We start from the raw sequence: 5,145 nt of genomic DNA, 5'->3' as shown, positions 1-5,145 counted from the left end.
TCACCGTTGCAAATGTTTAACAGTTTGTTTTAATATTATTCTATTATTAAAGTCAAGAATATTTGCAAGCGACACCGTTGCAATTGAGTTTAGGTTTCAAATTATATTAGTTTATTGTGAAATGCTTAACTATATGCAAGGGGCACCGTTGCTAATGTTTTCTAAATTTTAGTTTATATTATTTTATTGTAAAAGAAAGAAATCATTAGCAAGGGCCACCGTTGCAATTGTTTGTGACACCCTTAGACAGAGAGACACCTAAATTTGATATCTCCCTTTGTGACACAATAAATATTAATACAACCATCACATAAATTTGAAATATTAATACAACCACAACAAAATACAATGTTATATTTCGATTTTACATGGCTCAATGCTGAATTTTGCACATTTTTGCACTTTTTCGGTGGTATGGCTCAGACATGGCACCTCCAATATAGCAATTGGGCTCTCCGGTACGAATGAAACAGACGTACCACTCGTCTTAGTTGCATTGAGACGCATCCGTATTTTATTTTGAATCATCTTGTAACAATCTAAAACTCTCCTGCATTAATTGAAATTTAAGCTGTAACTAGAACTCATAATATTTTCTTCAATTCAAATTGCGTTTTAAAATTATATTGCTAAACTTTTCTTCATTTTGAAACTATTATCTTCATGACATTCCCATTAGAAATGACTTATTCTACAATTGTTTTCATCCTGTCACGAAAAGGTCCTTATCCAGGGACTGTTTTCTAAAACTATTTTATTTTCTGTCACATTTCAGTCCCTGAATACTGTCAGACTTGAAATTTTGCACTACAGACCCTGTTATTTACCAGAATTCACCCAGAGATGTATAGAATACTGGAAATTTACAGAAAAGGCCCTGGAATGTTGCAGAATAATGCAGAATTGTGCAGAATGCTAGAAAATTACAGAAATGACCTTGAAAAAATCAAAACAGCATACCAGAACATAAAAGAGACGGGTAACGGTCTGTACCAGTGCTCAAAATTCATGAACAACACTTAATTTACTAAGCAAAACACTAATACTAACAGAAATTTTTACTATTGCAAATGCTGACGTTCTTACCTCACAATTTAAAGTTATCTAGCCAGTATGTTGTATTATAAATTATTCCAGCGGTTACTGACTAATGCATAACATTAGGGATGTACTTATCATTTTATTTTTATGTGTTCCTTTATTTACTGGTGGGCTTCCAAAATTACCCTGTGTTCGTGAGATTTATTTTTTCAGTTTGCCTAGACAAGTCAGATTTAGGTCAAGGTTATGACTTGTGATGGCATATAAAATGCAAGCAAACGCATGCACTATTTTCAATTTGCCTAGACAAGTCAATAAAGAAAGTATTGTAAATACCTGGGCAAGCCTCTCCTCACGACGGGCAATCTTGCGATTTGAGTTTATAATTTTAATTTTTAAAAGTGGGCGTTGGTGGGGTCGGTGGGGTGCGGGTTACTACGAACCAACCCTATTTACTTGCAAAGATTAAATATCAATTTATTGGTCAATTTAACCAATTGAACCAAACAAGATCAAATTTGATTCTATAATGTTACTATTTAAGTTTCTTTATTGGCCTATTGCTCTAAGTTAAGGATTTAACAAGGCTAATTGGAACTGCTATAGACATGGCAACTACAAATATTGCTAAGCTCTACATAGTTATGCATAAAAAACAAAAAAGAGAGGAGAAACCTGAGTCGAACTTCCAATGGGTCCTGATCTGGGAACAGTTGGGGTATATCGTCATAGACCCGATTTGCACCTCCATCTGCACCAACCCTCAGCTGTGCTGCTCTACTAATAATTTCAACAACATATGCTTTGTTAAAACACTTATAACTCTTTTGCAGATGCATTCACAAATAATCCTCTTTTTTGCTAAAAAATATGTAATTATTCAAATTAAAGCTGTCAACAGAACAACATCCCAAGAAACTGATCTTTTTGCAAATAAAACCCATGAATTATTTCTAATTACATCAACATCATCTATCAATTATCATTTTTTCAATTCATCTTTCCTTGAACAATTCTTCCAAAAAAATTCTTATGCAGAAATACCCTGCTAAATTTGATACTTGTACAAATGCAACTAAAAATGTTCCCCTTGTTTCATATCCAACTTATATATCAGATTCCTCAAATGATATAATCATTGTTTCATATCCAACTTAAAGGAGAGAGAGACACCAGGAAAACCTAGGATGTGTCACGAGAGGTCTGCAAGCGTCGGCAGTGGTCGCGTGGAGGGGAGACACCGGATCTGATTTGGGTTCGGCTAGTGAGAAAGAGAGAGGGAGACAGCACAAGCAAAAATCTGAATTAATAACTTTGCCTAAGTCAGACAATTCATCAAACACCTTTCACGCAAGGTACATGCAGTCAGTTTCTAATCACAATTCATCAAGTACCTTTCACAATTTTGAAGTTATGATCTGAAGTCAGTTCAAATCATAGAAATTAGTTATGATACAAAGTCAGTCTTACAATTTGGAAGTAACATTGAAGAGTTCAAAGACACCCGTCTATATTGATCTGAGATCACTGCGCAATCGTTGGTGTAGAGAGACGCGCCGGCACCGAGTCTTCAGTAGCGACGCACAAGCACCGAGTCTGATTGCCTCTATCCGATGGTCTCTAGACGGAATGACAGTAGAAATAACACTAATCGTCCATTACACCGTAAAAAAATTGTTTGGCGGCAGCCAAAAATTGTGGAGGGAAAATGTAGAGGGAAGTCACTAAAAGTACTGGAGTTTTGGAGTTTTAGAGGGAAATGAAAATTAGAGTTTTGGAGCGAAATGAAAAAAATTGGTTTGGAAATTTTGAAAGTTTTGAGCAAAATTGTAAATGGAGCGCGTTAGTCATCTCCTCCAGGAAGGAAATGAAGGGAGAGAAATGGAATATATTTTATTGGGGTGGGATCCACTTGGAAGAGATAGAGAAATTGAGAGCAAATGAAAGAAAAAAGCGAGGCAAGGCCATACAGCTATTTGTGTGGTTCTGTCTGACAGGCGGGCCGCTTATTTCATAGACTCAATTTGTTGGAGATCTTAAACACTTCTAAATAGTTTCTTAATAGTTTGGCTCAATTATTCTTGTCAGTTTCATTAGAATTTTCAAGCGTTCGAATGAAATTTCGAATATAATGTGTTCATTTTTAATTGTCCGTGATTAATATTTTTAATTGGAGATGACAAAAATTAATAATTTACGTGATTAATGAAATTTATGCGATTAATGAACAAATTTGACATTAATTTAGTAAAATATTTTGTATTAAAAATGTTATTATTGAAATCTACGCAGTAATGAATATTTTGTAAGATATTTAATAATTAAGTTTATTTGTTTAAATTGAATTTGTAGATATAATAAATATTTTATAATGGGATTTTTTGAATTATGCGATAATGAATACATTTTATTTATTATGTATGATTAGTAATTTATGTGATTAATGAAATTTAACCAATTAAGGAACAAATTCGATATTAATTTTATACAATAATACATGATAATTTTATAGTTCATTGAATAATTAAATGAACTTAACACATTAAATTATGTTGTCTTTCATGAATATTGCATGTATGTGTCACATCTTCTATGTTTATCTATGAAACATAAACTCTTGCAACGCGAGGTAATGAAGATGCGGTGAAGTAAAACATGCGGTGGTTGATCAGAACCGTTGAAACCGAAGAACATTACGTATATTGTCATGAAGGAAAGTTTCATCAAGTAAAATTAACGCAAACTCCTCCATCCATTTGACCGAATATTGAAGCATCAAATGGCTACAAACACTTTGTGTTGGATCGAAAGAAAGACATCCCCTTTTTTTACTAAATTTTGTATTGTTTATGTTAATTCTTATGCCTTGATCATTTCATCGAAGATCGACCGTCCAAAATTCATTTCAAAATGAACGGTCGTAAAATAATTTACAATAAACTAGGGGCAAAAAATGATGAAAATTGACAAAATTGGTGTTATTCAGTGTGATTTGGCCATATATTATTTCAAAAATTATTAGAAATTTTTATGACATTTTTTCATACAAGTTTCTGTATAGATCAGTACAAATTATGAACAACAGCAGATCCCATGCCCTCCGATTGGGGATAGATGGTCTTGATCTATTAATTTGGAAATCTGCTGGGTAGAGAGTGGCAATACTCTGAAGTAACGAAATAATTTCATTTCTGATCAGACCCCAGATGCTGCTAAGGATGCTTCAATATTCGTGCATGGATTATATGATGCCGCTCCGATCATTCTAATTAATAATGTGTTACCTTAGGCCTAAAAATATCGGGTGGGTCTGGAAGTAAATAGACGTCTCTCCAATGGAAACAAACAAGGCCATAAAAGAACCCAAAAAAAAAAAAAAAAAAGGCCATGAGAGAGAACGCAGGACTTAGCAAAATTTTTTGAAATCTCTCTCTTCTCTCTACCAAAACGAGCCGACGCTCTCTCTTCTCTCTAGGGTTTCGCTGATGCTCTCTCTTCCTTCCCCACCCCCTTCTCCGATCTGGTCCATCAGAGTCTCTTCCCCACTAGCGCTCCGATCTAAGTCGCCGCCGATCTTCTCTCTACTAGGCTGATTTGAAAAAGTGGTAAGTTCTCTGTTCTCTTCCTTCTCTCTACTAGGGTTTCGTTAATTTGGTGATCACTATTACTAGTAGAACAAAGGGTTTAATTTGAAGGTTCACTGAATTAATTTTTTATCCTGTTAATTTAGGGTTCTGGGTTTACTGACAAAAGTCATGGTGCCTTATTTGAGTTCATTGAATTAACTTAGACTGAATTTGACCAAGTATAATCAGAAGGAAATAAGTCGAAGGAATTATAATCACAAGGAACTAACAAAAGTCATGGTGCCATTTTATTTCCTTATACTGAATTAACCCACCCCCTGACAGTCTGAATAAGAATTAATTTTTTAAGTTTGCTCAATTTAACTAATATTGAGATGTCGTGTTTAGGAACTGGAACTGCTGAAACTGCCAAACACCCAAACCAAGCTGGACCTGCTCAAACACCCAAATTTATAGTACAGGTACATCTGATTGCAAAGAAAAATGTTTATTCCGGATTAACGTATGAATTTCAAAC

The 5,145-nt window shown here is 34.3% G+C and overlaps 1 long non-coding RNA gene across 2 annotated transcripts; it reads right to left on the bottom strand.

The window, feature by feature from the left end:
* Window positions 1-248: 248 nt before the first annotated feature.
* On the bottom strand, window positions 249-2,880 carry LOC144543801 (uncharacterized). 2 transcript variants are annotated; one of them, XR_013508078.1, is made up of 3 exons: window positions 2,512-2,880; window positions 2,224-2,302; window positions 249-1,818 (listed from the first exon to the last, which is right to left on the bottom strand). It is a non-coding gene; the product is annotated as an uncharacterized LOC144543801 (long non-coding RNA). The 2 variants fall into 2 exon arrangements; XR_013508079.1 differs by having other exon boundaries at window positions 249-1,813.
* Window positions 2,881-5,145: the final 2,265 nt, after the last annotated feature.

The sequence above is a fragment of the Carex rostrata genome, chromosome 25, assembly GCF_964058835.1.
Source record: "Carex rostrata chromosome 25, lpCarRost1.2, whole genome shotgun sequence".
Taxonomy (NCBI): domain Eukaryota; kingdom Viridiplantae; phylum Streptophyta; class Magnoliopsida; order Poales; family Cyperaceae; genus Carex; species Carex rostrata.
The sequence above is the reverse complement of the archived record's forward strand: the minus strand, read 5'-3'. Positions and strand labels throughout refer to the sequence as shown.